The 18010-nt window shown below is 42.5% G+C and overlaps 1 protein-coding gene and 1 long non-coding RNA gene across 10 annotated transcripts in view; one reads left to right on the top strand and one right to left on the bottom strand.

Annotated features, from left to right (window-relative positions):
* LOC127537596 (NACHT, LRR and PYD domains-containing protein 14-like) overlaps positions 1-18010 on the top strand; it is a 174209-nt gene that overhangs the window by 62481 nt on the left and 93718 nt on the right. The window lies entirely within an intron of this gene.
* LOC127537599 (uncharacterized) lies at positions 7093-8138 on the bottom strand. Of its 2 annotated transcripts, XR_007947317.1 has the most exons (3): positions 7994-8138; positions 7796-7891; positions 7093-7710 (listed from the first exon to the last, which is right to left on the bottom strand). It is a non-coding gene; the product is annotated as an uncharacterized LOC127537599 (long non-coding RNA). The 2 variants fall into 2 exon arrangements; XR_007947316.1 differs by having other exon boundaries at positions 7093-7891.

Consider the following 18010-nt stretch of genomic DNA (forward strand, 5'->3'; position numbering starts at 1 on the left):
AGCACCCCGAAGTATTGGCTGAGACAAGTGGTCTCCCCAATGCAGACGGTTTACAGGTGCATAAAAACCCACCGCCAGTACACACATGAAGACTAGGGTCAGTTAGTCAGTTTTGGTTGGGTAGTTAGGAGGGGGCGCTCCATAATTACTCAATCTCCCTTTGGTTGTGTATTGTGTAACTCCGACTGCTTTGGATTTTTCTTTTGATGTGAATCACTGTAACCTTGTTGAACATGGAGGATAAGCATGGTAATGCGTTGGTCTCTGAGTTCTTAGAACGGCCATCTCGTAATACTTTAACCGAGTTCACAAAGGTAGATTTAATTGATTTGGCAGTCTAGTTAGGCTGGTCAAAAACGGACAAAATACCCAAAAAGGCGGAGCTTAAGTGCGTGGTTGAACAGCTGGCTGTGTCTGCCAAACTTTTGGAGGAAGTTCAGGCTCCAGCTGCTCCAGGTCAAGTTAATGCAGAGCTTTTTGGTGGTACTTTGTCATTTGAATATTTACAGCTGGAGAAGGAAAAATTTAAATTAGAGAGGCAGAAATTAGAGCTAGAGTTTGAAAAGGAGCGAATAAGGGCTGAGGTAGCATTGGAAAAGGAGAGAGCAAAAGTAGAGCAGTTGAAGCTGGAATTGCTCAAAGAAGGGAGTGCACGTGAATTATTGTCTGCTGGTGGTAGGGGTGGATCTCCCGGTTTTGATGTTGTTGAAAGTTTGCGTCTTTTGCCTAAATTTGATGAAAAAGATCCTGACACATTTTTTGCATTGTTTGAGCGTGTGGCACAAGTTAGAGGATGGCTAGATAGCCATAAGACTGTGATGTTGCAATGTGTTTTTACAGGCAAGGCCCAGAGAGTTTTTTCTGCCCTTAGTTCTGTTGACAGTGGAGATTATGCTAAAGTTAAGGCTGCAGTGTTGAAAGCGTATGAACTAGTCCCAGAGGCATATAGGCAGAAGTTTAGGACCTGGAGGAAGGGAGACAAGCAAACCTATGTTGAATTTGCCCAGGATATCCTGACTCATTATACTCGATGGAGCTCGGCTTCTGAAGTAAACAATTATGTGGATTTGTGTGATTTAATTGTATTGGAACAGTTCAAAAATTCATTGCCGGCCCACCTTGCTACTTATATCAATGAGAAAAAGGTGAAGACAGCGTCTGCAGCTGCGGTTCTGGCTGATGAGTATGTTTTAACGCATTCTAGTAATCCAGTAGTGGGTCAGGTTTTCAGAGAAGTTCAGCAGAGGGAGAATTTCAGGGGGAAGCCTGGTAGGTCTCTAGGGCTCACCCATGAGCCTCCTCCTCAGGCTGTGATGCATGTTCCAGGGATGGATGGAAAGTTTGATCCAGCCAAGGTATGTCATGCATGTAAAAACAAGGGACACTGGAAAGGGGAATGTCCAATTCGGAAATTTGACCGAAAATCTGTTGATTCCAGTGTATATGTAAAATCAACTGGTCTAGTCTCTGCTACCTTAAGTGCTGGTATGGCTGGGTTGAATGTTTTTTCCCTCAATCCTACTTCATCCAAGGGTATTGATGGGACGTATGCACCTTTTGTCTCAGATGGTTTTGTATCTTTGGATGGTGAAAATAAGATCCCTGTTAAGATTTTGCGGGACACAGGAGCTGCTGAGAGTTTGATTGTGGAGAATATTTTGCCTTTTTCAACCTGTACTGCTACAGGGAAAAAATCTCCTGTACTTGGTGTGGGGTTGGTACCTTTGTGGGTTGATGTGCATCGTTTTCATCTCTCCTCCGATCTGGTTTGTGGAGAGGTGGAAATGGGTGTTCGTCCTCAGCTGCCGATTAATGGTATAGACATTATTCTAGGTAACGACCTAGCGGGAGCTAGGGTTTGGAAGAAGAATCCGCCACATGTTTGTTCACCATTGCAGATTTCAGAAGAACCAGATGAGTGTGCTAAACAGTACCCCAAAGTTTTTTCTTCCTGTGCTGTGACACGGTCCAAGAGTAAAACTGAGTTAAAGCAGTCTGACCATTTTCAGCCCACTCAGGAGTTGTTTTCTCCAGTTAAAGAGAGTTGTGAAGAGAAAAAGCAGTTCAAATTGTTTTCTATTCCATCATTGTCTAGAGAGGAGTGTATTAAGGAGCAAGCCGCAGACCCTACGTTGAAATCCCTGTTTGAATTGGTTTGCCCAGAAAGTGAGCTCAGTTGTGATTCTGGTGGCTACTTTCTTAGTGATGGATTGCTGGTGAGGAAGTGGGCCCGAGTAGTGGATGGTGGTCAGGTAGATAGTGTTGTTCAGGTTGTGGTCCCTTTGAAGTTTAGAGATCTAGTGTTGAGCACATCACATGATGGGGTGGCAGGTCATCTTGGTGTGAAGAAAACATATGATAGAGTGCTCCGCCATTTTTACTGGCCTCGTTTGAAAAGGGATGTTGCAGTGTATTGTAGAACTTGTAACACCTGTCAGTTAACTGGAAAGCCGAACCAACAGATTAAACCAGCTCCATTGTACCCCATTCCGGTGACTGAGAAGCCATTGGAACATCTGCTACTTGACTGTGTGGGTCCGCTCCCAAAAAGTAAGACTGGGTATAAGTACTTATTGACAGTAATGTGCCAAAGTACTCGTTATCCTGCTGCTTTTCCCTTGCGTTCTATTAAAACTAAGCCGGTATTGAAAGCATTGGTTTCATTTATTTCTGCCTTTGGAATCCCAAAAGTGGTGCAAACAGATCAGGAGAGTAATTTCATGTCCCGTACATTTTCCCAAGTGTTGAAACAGTTGAAGGTTAAACATCAGGTTTCCAGTGCATACCATCCTGAGTCTCAGGGAGCTCTTGAACGATTTCATCAGACATTAAAGTCTATGCTGCGTTCTTATTATACTGAGCTTTCTCAGGATTGGGAGGAGGGCCTGCCTTGGTTGTTGCTTGCAATACGAGAGGTTACCCAAGAGAGTACGGGTTTTAGTCCCAATGAACTTGTGTTTGGGCACACGGTGCGGGGTCCACTGGCTGTGTTGGCTGATGATTTGAAGCGTGCTGAGCCACCTGATAATGTCTTAAACTATGTAAACGATTTTCGTCGCCATTTGCATGTTGCCTGTGCCACTGCTCACAAAAGGCTTAGCTGTGCACAGGTTAGAATGAAAGAGCTTTTTGATTGCAAAACTGAATCTCGCGTGTTTGAACCCAGAGATCAGGTGTTGGCTTTGTTGCCACTGGTGGGCTCACCCTTTCAAGCAAAGTTTAGTGGCCCGTACACAGTTAAGTGTCGTATGTCAGATAGGGACTACTTGGTACATACACCAGACAGAAGGAAGAAGGTGCAGTGGTGTCATGTAAATTTATTGAAGCCCTATCATTTTCCCAGCTCTACCTCTCAAGTTGAGTGTGATCCTGGAAGGTCAGTAGCCACAGAATTAGTCTCGTCTTCTGAAGATTTTGATGTTCCGGCTGAGCCTATTCTCACAGGGAGGCTCAACAATTCTGAATACCTTAACCATCTTGACAGTCGGTTGGGTTATTTGTCAGACAATCAGCGTGCAGACCTGGTGAAGTTGCTTCATTCTCACTTATCTCTCTTCTCAGATACACCATCATGCACTAACCTAGTGGAGCATGACATAGATGTGGGGGATGCTAAACCTATCAAACAGCGCTTCTATCGCCTGTCCATGGGAAAGCGTGAGCGGATGGAGAAGGAGGGGAACTACATGTTGCAACATGGGATAGCGGAGCCAGCATGCTCTAGCTGGGCCTCTCCATGTCTGTTGGCAGATAAGGCTGATGGGTCAGATAGCTTTTGTATGGATTTTAGAAAAGTTAATGCAGTCACCAAGCCTGATTGTTATCCAATGCCTCGCATGGAGGACTGCGTTGATCAGGTGGGGAGTGCTAGGTTCGTCACAAAACTTGACCTTTTAAAAGGTTATTGGCAGGTGCCATTAACCCCAAGGGCCAAGGAAATTTCCTCTTTCATTACACTGTGGGGGTTATTTTCCTATAATGTCATGCCATTTGGACTGAGAAACGCTCCAGCAACATTTCAACGTCTTATGAATATGGTGCTAGCTGGTCAGCCAGGATGTGCAGCGTATTTAGATGATGTAGTAGTGTTCAGTGACACATGGGAAATTCATGTTGAGCGTTTGAAGGCTGTGTTTGACAGGTTGGTGGATGCAAATTTAACTGTAAATTTAGCAAAATGCGATTTTGCTAAAGCAACGGTGATCTATCTTGGCAAGGTTGTAGGCCAGGGTGAAGTTCGTCCTGTGCAGGCAAAGGTGGAGGCCATTGATAAATATCCTGTGCCGACATCTAAAAAGCAGCTGATGCGGTTTTTAGGGTTAGTGGGATATTACCGCAGTTTTTGCTGTCATTTTTCTACTGTGGCCACCCCACTTACTAACCTTTTGCATAAAAACACCCCTTTTGTCTGGTCTTCTCAATGTCAGATTGCTTTCAACGATGTTAAAAGACTGATCTGTTCTTCTCCCGTTCTTGCTGCTCCGGTTTTTGATAAACCTTTTCAAATACATATAGATGCAAGTGATGTTGGAGCTGGGGCTGTCCTCCTACAGGAAGGGGAGGGGGGAGTTGAACATCCAGTCTGCTTCTTTTCACGTAAGTTCAGCCGTCATCAGCTGAACTATTCAGTTGTTGAAAAGGAGACGTTGGCCTTGATTTGGGCGCTGAAGTTTTTTGAGGTGTATGTGGGACCATCTGTGCCTGTGACAATTTACACAGATCACAATCCCTTAACTTTCCTCAACAGTATGCAAAATGCTAACAATAGACTGATGCGTTGGATTTTATTTCTTCAACCTTATATGCTAAATGTAAAACACATTAAGGGCCGTGAAAATGTAATGGCGGATGCCCTTTCTAGAGCACCATGTTGATGCTACAAAGACTCTAATAGTGGCCACAGGACTTGGAGTCAGTATGTTTGTTTTCCTGTGTCCTGTCTTTGCTTTTCATTTTAGATCCTGGCCTGCCTGCCCCTCCCTCCTCTCACCTCTGGTGTTCAGCAGAGCAGCAGATCCTTCTGCCTGCCCCTCCCTTTCATTATTCAGGATTGGCTTCACCTGCTGGGGGCCCTTAAAAGCAGGTTGAATCCAAGATGGCTTTTTTTTTCTCCCCTCCTGGATGGCAGGTGCCTGCCAGGCACTCTTCTTAATTTTGGTTTGGATTTGATTATGTCGGGTTTAGCCTGGGTTATTTCTTGGTTGAGTTCTTTAATAAATTAATTTTATTATTTAAAAGTTGTCACTGTGTCGGCCTCCCTTTTTGTTATGCTCTACAACGAGCTGGGCATAACACCACCCCTTGTGAGGAACTCATCCACCATTGGTTAGATGCAGGTTTGAATTTGCCTCCTAAACGTTCTGTGTTAAAGAAAGTCAGTGGAATGCAACAAGGACTCAGAACAAAAGTTTTTTTTTTTTCATGAAGACTTAAAGTCTTAAAACCGGGTTCTTTAATAACATCTTAAAGAAGCATCTGAACTTTAAACTAGGGCTTTGTTTTCCTGTTTTACTAAAAGTTGGACTCCTGAAGTTCACTGTAATAAAACAACAGTGTGAATATTTTCTGGACAACTATGAGCTTCAAATCTTAGTGTTTTTACTTGGGCTCCCTTTTGCAACAAAAACCTGCTAAAGTTCTTCCAGGGGCCTATTTCACGAAGCAGGTTCAAGAAACTCTGAGTTTAATCCACAACTCTGAGTTGATCTACTCTGAGATAGAAACTCTGAGTTTTCGGTTTCACAACGGCTGATATGAGTTGAGTTAATCAACTCGGAGTAGTTTGACTCGGAGTTACGCGCGTGCACCGCAACTCTGAAAAGACAGCATCAATGGAACCCCGATTCGACGAGTCACCATGGAAACGGGGAAGCGAAAGGCTGCGTTTTTGAACTGGAAGTTTTTAACGCGCTCATATGGCGAGTTTGAACACGTTTTTAGAAAGAAGTGCAACACCGCTGCAGCTGCAAAAGAGAGAGAGACGGCGTGGAGAACAGCCCGGATCAATGCGTAAGTTTAAATGTAGTCCTTTGTAATCGTAATAATATTACAGGGAATAACTGTCTGAATGGTAGAATATTAAGTCATTTCATTTAGGGGAAATCCTGCAGGGCAGCAGCTTAAGATGAAATATAAAAACATTGTTCAAACAGGTCAGACCTCGGCATTATCTCATGGAGGTACTTCATGTTGATCATGTTTTACATTGTAAAGTAGCCTAAATATTAAGTGACTGTTTGACTGTGCAGTTGTTTTATCCACACATAGCCTAAATGTCTGCATCCATATCATGTCCTGTTAAATAATTAAGCCTATCATAGACTTCTGCTCAGCCAACAGAAAGAAAGTAGATGCCTGTAAAACGGTGGAATAAAAGGTCATGGATACATATATATATATATATATATATATATATATATATATATATATATATATATATATATATATATATGATTATTTAGTTCTCTTTTGTGTCTTTTTTTGTCTTTTGGCTCCTTCACACCACAACAGACCTTGTAACTGTAAGTAGGCAACACTCCACAGATTTCTCCAAATGGTAGTTTAAGTTTACTGAAACATGTCACTGATCTAGGATGAAGAGGATGAAACTGTGTCTGCTGCCTTTACAGAGGGGGATCCAGAAAGGCATACAGAGCTATGTTACTGATAGTTCTCTTCTCATTCAGACTTTGGGTGGAATATAGAGTGTGACATTTAGCCTACACTGAAGTATTGCACATTCTCATCCTTTTTAACAGAGCATGGCTGGACAGCAGCAGGATGGTTCCTCAGCTTCCACTGCACAGACTGACACAGTGAGATGGATGTTCAGGAAACACCAGAGCTTCATTCTGTGGAATTCATGTGCAACTGTATAATTTAATGTCCTCTATGTATTCCCAGTTATCAGTAAAACAGATTTACAAACTGCATTTGCTGAGAAAAATCCAAAAAACAGATTAGGAGGGCAGATCTGGAAATTGAAATACTGGAGCACAAGTTAGAGGTGGTGATGGTCACAGGAGAATTATGTTAACTACTGGAACATGAACTGAACTATCTGTTTATTTGTAGGAAATAAAGAAGAGCAAATGAAATGTGTATCATGTCTTTATTTGCTGTGGTGGTGATGATGGAGACTTAAACTCTAAAGTGATTCTTGCATACGGTGTCTCTGACTGCTCTGCTGTCCTGGATAGCTGCAGGTGGATGGGCTCATCATCTGGGTCTTCAGTTTGTAGGGCAGGGTGTTGCTCTCCTCTAATAGTGGTAATATTATGAAGAACAACACATGCCACAGTAATATCACAGGCCCTCTCAGGGGTCACCCTGAGGAGACGTAGGCTCTGGAAACGGGCTTTCAGCAGGCCTATGGTCATCTCCACCCGGGCTCTGGTCCTGCAGTGAGTCCGGTTGAAGTTCTGTTGGGGGCCTGGTTCAGGGTCAGGGTATGAGGTCATCAGCCTGGGTTGTCATGGTAACCCCTGTCACCCAGCAGAAGGCCATCAAACTCTCCTGTAATGTATAGTGGATACATCAGAGTATATTAAAGGAGGGAGACAAGAGAATTCTATTGTGAAAATCTTTATGCTGCTGACCACGCTGCAGTCTGTTGCTCAGGTTAGACTCTCCATAAATCCTGGAGTCATGAACAGACCCAGACCACGTGGCCTCCACATTAGAAATGATGTATGCAGCATCACATATGATCTGGACAGTGCAGAGAATGACAGATGTTGAACTATGATGCAGTCTTTAACATTTAGAAACAGTAGTCAGTCTACCTGTAGCCTACCTGCACATTTATGCTGTGAATGGACTTCCTGTTCATGATGTGAGGGAGCTGTGATGGGGATGTGTGCATCTATGCAGCCAATCACACTGGGAAATCCTGAAAGAAATTAAAATGACTTTTCCCAGTCTGAGGCTGCAGCACAATGTCATTAACAGATTATGATTTAAAATGAATTTAACAGATCTCTACATCATTCACCTGCAATCCTGTGGATCCTCCTTGATGCTCTGACAGGTTTATGTCCAGGAAAACCACAATGATGAGTAAAAGTCGTTTCAGAGCCAGGAAAACTTTTCTGACTGTCCTCCATACAGTTGTCTTACTCTGCATCTCTGACATTATATAAAAAACTTTCATTTGCAAAGAACTGCAGTGCAACACACAATATCTGCTGGATGTGAGAGCATGACTGGTTGGTAATGTAAATGTAAGGATGGATTAGGTTGTTTATGTAGATTATGGACTTGAAACGATTACGAAACGGTACCGCTCAAACCGATAATTGTCCGGAAATGCGAGAACGTTTATGCTCGGTCTGATAACAATCTACCGACGAATATTTAATGATCTGTGCAGTAATGCTGCTCCTTTATCCACTGGATCGTTAATAAAAGCTGTTCTACGCCAAAACTCGCTCGCTTACTGACTGAATGAATGAGGAAATGAAACAGCGTGTGGCTGAAAGAGGGCGGAGACGGAGAGAAACTGGAGGTTTTCTCAGATAAACCTGCTGGTGACCAGGTTAGAGTCATAGAGTCTGTTACTGCGGTAACTGACCGAGAGTTGAAGTTACCCCTCTTTGTGAAACAGGCTAGAGTTACCCCTCTGTCTCAGGGTTAAGTTACCTCGCTTCGTGAAACGGAAAACTCTGAGTTTCCCTCATTTCAGGGTTAAGAAACTCAGAGTTTTCAGTGAACCTGCTTCGTGAAATAGGCCCCAGGTCAGAAGCATGAGGAGGAGGAGCAGCAGTCTGGATCACAAACACCACTACACGCTATGTTAACATGTTGGCTTGTTCTGAGGCACAAAGCAGCCTGAGATTCCTGTCAGGGACCTTCACTCTGTCCTGGCTGCACATGCTGCCTGCTTTTAAAGCTGCTCTTTAACTGGACTTTTACTTCCAAACACTTTTCCTAAAAAGCCTTTTCAGTCCCATAATCCCTGAAGTTGTGTTGCTGTGCTGCCTATAAACGGTCACAGCCCCTCTCTCAGTGTGGACACAGTCTGATGAAGTTCAACAAAGGAAGGACACTTTAACATTCAGGGAGAGTCTGACAGCAGATGTCAACATCTGTTGGTGGTTCTGTGATTCTGAAGAAGGTGGAGCTGCTTCAGTCCAACTTTACTCTGAAAACAGTCCTGAATAAAAGGTCAGGAACAGATGCAGGAGCTGAACAGATCAACCAGAGCAAAACAAGAAGACGACAAGAGAAAAGGATGTTGGAAAGCAGCTGAGTCACATCAGAGCAGAGAATCTTTTCCTCATCAGGCTCTCACAGTCCTTTAAATAGAGATCACATTAGTAGCTGAAGTTCAGGAGCAGTACCACACCTCAGCCTCTCCACTTCCTGTCATGTGACTCTTCATACCACTCTGGCTGTGTCCGAAATGGCATACTAATGTACTACTCATACTAAGTGTGACGTCAAAATAAGTATGTAGTGCGTTCACATTAGATAGCATGAAAAGACTGAGTATGCGAGAAATACCCGGATGTATACCATATCCGGAAAATGTTTAAGTATGCGCGGTGACCACACTAGTCATACTCAACCGCCCCATAATGCTTTGCGAGCTACCCACCGAAATGCAAGCCTCCGCGGGATCTGTGGCCGGACCGCGGCGATTTTTATTTTATTTTATGTGGTTAAGTAGTCATCCTAATCACCCCACAGATTTGAGAAATAGGCGTTTTCTGACCAACGTTTTAAATTTGTCAGACGCCTCACAACGTGCTACTGAATGCTAGCAGCTAGTTGCAGCAGCTCGCTTTGCATACAGAACAAGTAGCAGCTACCTCCAGTAGCCTGCAGCTACAACTGAAACGATTCGCATAATCTGGCTAATAACTGCATGAGGAGTGCCGGCTTGAAATTACCACATTAATTATGCGACTGTTTGTTAGCGTAAAATCGACCTGAAGCCGGCATTCAGCCGAGATATTTGATAGGCCAGCCCGGTCTCACGGGGATTCGTGAAACTGTCACGTCAGTTTTTGTTTCGGTTTCGTGCGCACCAACACGATGTCGTCATGTTTTTCGTGCCGCTCACCACGAGCGAAACCCGCTGTGGTAATCACATCTGAAAGTGGTTTAGACCGGCGGATTCATGACGATCTAAGCTGTCCATCGGCGTTTGCGGCCGCCGCTGCGGCCGCCGCTTTGGCCGCCAGACATTCTTTAAATTCCTATGCAAATTCGGCGGATTCGCCATTGCAGCCGCCAGACATCCAGCCACAGCCACAGCCGCCGCCGCGATGGACAGCTTAAATCGTCATGAATCCGCCGGTATAAACCACTTTCAGATGTGATTACCACAGCGGGTTTCGCTCGTGGTGAGCGGCACGAAAAACATGACGACATCGTGTTGGTGCGCACGAAACCGAAACAAAAACTGACGTGACAGTTTCACGAATCCCCGTGAGACCGTGTTGCCACACAACACACAGCGACACTCACACACACACTGAGGTCCAGCTTCAGGAGACACTGATTCAGGGTGAGAGCTCCAAACTAACCTGCTTCCTGCAGCCTCTTTGTCTCCATGCAGACAGCTGTCCAGTCATGTCCATCATTGTGGTAGAACAGGGGAGCTGTCCTCACTGTCCTCAACAACACTCACATCCACAGAGACACACTCACAACAGCTGCTCACAACAAAACACACTTTAACATCCACAACTCAACCGCTCACATGTTCACTCACAACATTCAAGCTCACACAGCCTCACATCTACACAACTATTGTGTATCTAGTCAATAAACTGCTCTCTGCTGACAAACACTCACACCAAATGATTGTGTGTCCATCCTGGTGTGATCCCAGCCTCAGCAGCTTGTCTCAGGTTGTGTAGCGTTTCGACCAATCGGGTCACTTGCGGGTCTGATTAATACAGCTGTGCTCCTCTCCACACACACACTGGTGAGGAGACGAGCCACAGGATCACTGCTAACACGAGATCGGCTACCGCCGCTTCGGAGAACAGGGTTTTTGCTGAGACTGATAATCGAAGGGAATTGGCCAGGTGTGCCCTCTTGGGTACATACATCTATCACAAGAGGCGAGCTAGAGCCCACGAGCCTGAACCTCACTCAACAACATCCCGCTGCGGTCTGGTAGGCGGTTGTTAGCAGCCAGTCTTCTCCCACCTAATTTTTGCCACCTTTTCAGGGTCATATTTGTACTCCGGTTTTGCGCGCTCATGGACATTCAACAATAACTCAGGAACTCTGGTTGAAACCTATGGACAATTACCCACACTGCATTGTGGGAGAAAAGTATCAATCTTGTATACCTTGAATTGTGGTTGGGACATTTTTATACTGTGCTGATTGTGACTGTGTTCTTGGTGAAACTTAAAGGAAAAAAATAGTTGAAGTGTACTTGTTCATAGAGTGTTGCTATCTGAAACATTGTTATCTGCAGATTGTAAATATTGTAAATATATTTTTCCTACTCTGTTTTTTCACAAGCAAAATAATAAGGCACTTAAACCAAAATTTTTGCCTCAAGTGTTTTACTGTACCTCTACCTCCCAGAGCCGAATCAGAATCTTCTGAACTAGTCAAAAATCTTGTTACATCTTTTTTATAAATTTTATAAACATGCTAGCATGAAGCTAAAAGGAGCACTCGTTTTTGTTCACCGTTTGTACTGACCAAACCAGGACTGTTTCTCTGAATGTATAAAAAACACACTGCCCCGTGCGCGGTCCCACTGAACAAAACGAGCGCTCCTTTTAGCTTCATGCTAGCAGTTGGGTGTGTGGATGGAATCATGTAACAATAAAAATATTGTCAGATTTCTGATTGAGATTGCCCTGTTTTTGACTTAATATGAAAACGGTTGAGAATTGTTGTCATAGACAGTAACAACATGATGTAAACTACAGTTATCCCTCTTTACTCTCGGTATAGGGTGTTAATCACGTTTATTTTATTCAGGCTGCCCAAGTGCTGTCACAGATGTAGACTCTCCAGACTGGTCTCTGACGCTTCATCTCGGCTACCAGAGAGGTAAACCAGTGACAGAGGCATCACGTCAACGTGAGGAAAGACTGAGGGCCAGAAAAGCTAATGAGACCAACACTGACGCAGAAGAGACCTGCACCAACACCACCAGGGCTTTGCTGGAGCTCAGTGAGGGCTCACAGATCCCAGAATCAGAACACTTAAAAGGTAAATTAAATATAATATTAAAACACTCAAAAGGTAAATGAAATATAATATTAGAATGCTTAAACGGTAAATCAAATATAATGCATGGAGGTTTGATGTAGCCGTTACTTTAACTATTTTGATAACTGATCATATCCATGTATTTGTTCACCCCAGAATTTATCCTAAGTTATTACCACCACTTTGATGAATACAATTCGTAAATTATACAACTAACCTTTCTTTCTTTCTCTCATCCCCTTTGCCAAATATATTCTATGTAGATGTCGGATGCCAGACTGACCTGACCATGAATGACCTTCAGAAGATGCAGGATGTTCTCAGTCACTCAACAGATGAGCTGACTGACCTCAGGAAAAAAAGCACTGGATGCAGAATTTAATCCAGAGGCTTTTCAGAACAATGAAAAGACAAAATTTTACAAAGGATTGCCCAGCGCCTTAGTTTTAATGCAGGTGTTTAGGTTATGTGAGCCATACATCACCTCAAGTGGTTTGTCTGCACTTTCCAAATTTGAACAGCTCATTTTGGTCTTAATTCGGTTGAGACTTAATCTTCCACTGCAGGATTTGGCTTTTAGATTCAAGATGTCTTGTTCCACTGCTTCTTGAATTTGGCACAAGATGATTGACATACTTCATGCAAGAACAGAGTTTCTAATTGAGTGGCCGGAGCGAGAGGTGTTGCAAGCATTTGGATGCAAAGTTGCAGTAATTGTGGACTGTTTCAAAGTGTTCATAGAAAGGCCTTCTAATTTACTAGCAAGAGCACAAACCTGGTCCAGTTATAAACACCATAACACTGTCAAATTTCTCATTGACATTGCACCTCAAGGATATGTCACATACATCTCTCGTGCTTGGGGAGGGAGAGTAAGTAACAGTTAACTGAAGAGAGTGGTCTGCTGAAGAATTTGTTGCCCGGTGACATTGTTCTGGCAGATCGCGGCTTTAGGGAAGGTGTTGGATTTTACTGTGCTTCATTGTATATGCTTGCATTCACAAAAGGGAAGAGCCAGCTATCTGCATATGAGGTTGAACAAACAAGAAAACTTGCTAATGTGCACATTCATGTGGAAAGAGTAATACAATTAGTGCAAAGAAAGTACCACATTCTGCAGAGTAGGGCAATGCCCATTGAACATATGGCTGCAAAAGCAGGAGATTCACTGGCACTGATTGAGAAGATTGGGGTTATTTGCTGTGCATTAGCTAACCTTTCTGTCTCTGTTGTCCCACTGGAGTAAGCAATAGACATTATATTCATCCAAAGTAAAACAGGAAAAAAAAAAACACTTGTATGTATTGACAGAACGGGCAGAAAACTACAGTCCCACCATCACTGTGCAATCTTTGAGAAATACCATCTCCTCAGCTTTGACAACCTCAGAACTTTCAAAAAGTTCTTAAAAAGTGCAAAAAATTTGTCTACTCCATGATTGTTTCAAAGGAGAGTTTCTGTTTTGTAAGTGTAAACATTAGCCTAATTGTAAAGGAAGGTTTCTCCCTCCTTTTAAAACTGGAAATATTAGACTAGAAGTACAAATATCAGCCTAAGTCTGATGTTGTCAAAGGCGGGTTTCACTCTTTCATATAAAATAAATGAAGTATGTATATGTGTATTTGTCAACAACAAAGACAGGAGTGCTTATATGAAGCTTGTTTTTGTAGGTTGGTTAATGTTGAGTGATTCTGTATATATTCTGTTAATTAATATGCTGTAGTTATGTTTTAACCCTCCTGTTGTCCTCACATCAAGGAAAGGACAGAGGTGAAGAAGCTAGGAAGGATGGAGGAAAGAAGCATTTTCTGTCTCTTACTATGAAAATCCAAAAAAGATTTTCAATGTTTAACTTCATACTTTTACTTGAGTAAAGTTCTTTTTACACAAGTATCTGTTCTATTAAAGAATGTGTGTACCTTTGGCACCTCTGTATATTGTAAATATGTTTTTATATTTATGTTTACTTATACACACGTGGACAAAATTGTTGGTACCCCTCAGTTAAAGAAGGAAAAACCCACAATTCTCACTGAAATCACTTGAAACTCACAAAAGTAACAATAAATAAAAATTTATTGAAAATTAAATAATCAAAATCAGCCATCACTTTTGAATTGTTGATTAACATAATTATTTAAAAAACAAACTAATGAAATAGGGCTGGACAAAAATGATGGTACCCATAACTTAATATTTTGTTGCACAACCTTTTGAGGCAATCACTGCAATTAAACGATTTCTGTATTTGTCAATGAGCGTTCTGCAGCTGTCAACAGGTATTTTGGCCCACTCCTCATGAGCAAACAGCTCCAGTTGTCTCAGGTTTGATGGGTGTCTTCTCCAAATGGCATGTTTCAGCTCCTTCCACATATGTTCAATGGGATTCAGATCTGGGCTCATAGAAGGCCACTTTAGAATAGTCCAACGCTTTTCTCTCAGCCATTCTTGGGTGTTTTTGGCTGTGTGTTTTGGATCGTTGTCCTGTTGGAAGACCCATGACCTGCGACTGAGACCAAGCTTTCTGACACTAGGCAGCACATTTCTCTCCAGAATGCCTTGATAGTCTTCAGATTTCATCGTACCTTGCACACTTTCAAGACACCCTGTGCCAGATGCAGCAAAGCAGCCCCAAAACATTACTGAGCCTCCTCCATGTTTCACCGTAGGGACAGTGTTCTTTTCTTCGTATGCTTGGTTTTTGAGTCTATGAACATAGAGTTGATGTGCCTTACCAAAAAGCTCCGGTTTGGTCTCATCTGTCCAAAGGACATTCTCCCAGAAGCTTTGTGGCTTGTCAACATGCATTTTTGCAAATTCCAGTCTGGCTTTTTTATGAGTTTTTTTCAGCAGTGGTGTCCTCCTTGGTCGTCTCCCATGAAGTCCACTTTGGCTCAAACAACGACGAATGGTGCGATCTGACACTGATGTACCTTGGCCTTGGAGTTCACCTTTAATTTCTTTGGAGGTTGCTCTGGGCTCTTTGGATACAATTCCAACGATCCGTCTCTTCAATTTGTCATCAATTTTCCTCTTGCGGCCACGTCCAGGGAGGTTGGCTACTGTCCCGTGGGTCTTGAACTTCTGAATAATATGAGCCACTGTTGTCACAGGAACTTCAAGCTGTTTAGAGATGGTCTTATAGCCTTTACCTTTAAGATGTTTGTCTATCATTTTTTTTCGGATGTCCTGGGACAATTCTCTCCTTCGCTTTCTGTTGTCCATGTTCAGTGTGGTACACACCTTTTCACCAAACAGCAGGGTGACTACTTGTCTCCCTTTAAATAGGCAGACTGACTGATTATGAGTTTGGAAACACCTGTGATGTCAATTAAATGACACCCCTGAGTTAATCATGTCACTCTGGTCAAATAGTTTTCAATCTTTTATAGAGGTACCATCATTTTTGTCCAGGCCTGTTTCATTAGTTTGTTTTTTTAAATAATTATGTTAATCAACAATTCAAAAGTAATGGCTGTTTTTGATTATTTAATTTTCAATAAATTTTTATTTATTGTTACTTTTGTGAGTTTCAAGTGATTTCAGTGAGAATTGTGGGTTTTTCCTTCTTTAACTGAGGGGTACCAACAATTTTGTCCACGTGTGTATATAGGCATTAAAAATATTTCATACTTTGAAGACTGTCATAATATCCATAAAACATCCTGATATGCTTCCAGGGAAAGATGATAGACAATATTGAATTATCACCCTGCAATATTTGTAATTGTAACACCTACACACGTGGACAAAATTGTTGGTACCCCTCAGTTAAAGAAGGAAAAACCCACAATTCTCACTGAAATAACTTGAAACTCACAAAAGTAATAATAAATAAAAATTTATTGACAATTAAATAATCAAAAACAGCCATTACTTTTGAATTGTTGATTAACATAATTATTTAAAAAAACAAACTAATGAAACAGGCCTGGACAAAAATGATGGTACCTCTATAAAAGATTGAAAACTATTTGACCAGAGTGACATGATTAACTCAGGTGTGTCATTTAATTGACATCACAGGTGTTTCCAAACTCATAATCAGTCAGTCTGCCTATTTAAAGGGAGACAAGTAGTCACCCTGCTGTTTGGTGAAAAGGTGTGTACCACACTGAACATGGACAACAGAAAGCGAAGGAGAGAATTGTCCCAGGACATCCGAAAAAAATGATAGACAAACATCTTAAAGGTAAAGGCTATAAGACCATCTCTAAACAGCTTGAAGTTCCTGTGACAACAGTGGCTCATATTATTCAGAAGTTCAAGACCCACGGGACAGTAGCCAACCTCCCTGGACGTGGCCGCAAGAGGAAAATTGATGACAAATTGAAGAGACGGATCGTTGGAATTGTATCCAAAGAGCCCAGAGCAACCTCCAAAGAAATTAAAGGTGAACTCCAAGGCCAAGGTACATCAGTGTCAGATCGCACCATTCGTCGTTGTTTGAGCCAAAGTGGACTTCATGGGAGACGACCAAGGAGGACACCACTGCTGAAAAAAACTCATAAAAAAGCCAGACTGGAATTTGCAAAAATGCATGTTGACAAGCCACAAAGCTTCTGGGAGAATGTCCTTTGGACAGATGAGACCAAACTGGAGCTTTTTGGTAAGGCACATCAACTCTATGTTCATAGACTCAAAAACCAAGCATACGAAGAAAAGAACACTGTCCCTACGGTGAAACATGGAGGAGGCTCAGTAATGTTTTGGGGCTGCTTTGCTGCATCTGGCACAGGGTGTCTTGAAAGTGTGCAAGGTACGATGAAATCTGAAGACTATCAAGGCATTCTGGAGAGAAATGTGCTGCCTAGTGTCAGAAAGCTTGGTCTCAGTCGCAGGTCATGGGTCTTCCAACAGGACAACCATCCAAAACACACAGCCAAAAACACCCAAGAATGGCTGAGAGAAAAGCGTTGGACTATTCTAAAGTGGCCTTCTATGAGCCCAGATCTGAATCCCATTGAACATATGTGGAAGGAGCTGAAACATGCCATTTGGAGAAGACACCCATCAAACCTGAGACAACTGGAGCTGTTTGCTCATGAGGAGTGGGCCAAAATACCTGTTGACAGCTGCAGAACGCTCATTGACAAATACAGAAATCGTTTAATTGCAGTGATTGCCTCAAAAGGTTGTGCAACAAAATATTAAGTTATGGGTACCATCATTTTTGTCCAGGCCTGTTTCATTAGTTTGTTTTTTTAAATAATTATGTTAATCAACAATTCAAAAGTGATGGCTGATTTTGATGATTTAATTTTCAATAAATTTTTATTTACTGTTACTTTTGTGAGTTTCAAGTGATTTCAGTGAGAATTGTGGGTTTTTCCTTCTTTAACTGAGGGGTACCAACAATTTTGTCCACGTGTGTACAATCAGTTTTTCAAAGAATTATACACAAACTCCCCAAGAAGTGCAGCGCTGATGTCCAGGGCCCCATATTACTAAGAATTTGTCCCAAAGTCTGTTTGCAAGCGACCTAAACCACTAACTGCATATAGGACCCCAGAGACACTGCAGTTATCTCCAACAGAGTTGCAGAAAGCATGCATGGATTTCAGACTCGAAGAGCTTACTCAGGCCCAGGTCCAGGCAGTAGAGGAAGAGACCAGAAAACAAAGCTCATCAAAACTCTGGTTCAGCCAAAAAGCAGGAAGAATAACAGTCTCTAGATTGAGGCAGGTTCTACAGACTAGTCTCTCACAACCATCAAAGTCCTTGGTCAAGTCCATATGCTGCCCAGAGGCACACAGGTTCTCTACAGCTGCAACAAGGTATTTATTAGGGAAATGTGAGGGTTAGGTAAGGACATCCA

Source organism: Acanthochromis polyacanthus, chromosome 15 (assembly GCF_021347895.1).
Source record: "Acanthochromis polyacanthus isolate Apoly-LR-REF ecotype Palm Island chromosome 15, KAUST_Apoly_ChrSc, whole genome shotgun sequence".
Classification (NCBI taxonomy): Eukaryota; Metazoa; Chordata; class Actinopteri; family Pomacentridae; genus Acanthochromis; species Acanthochromis polyacanthus.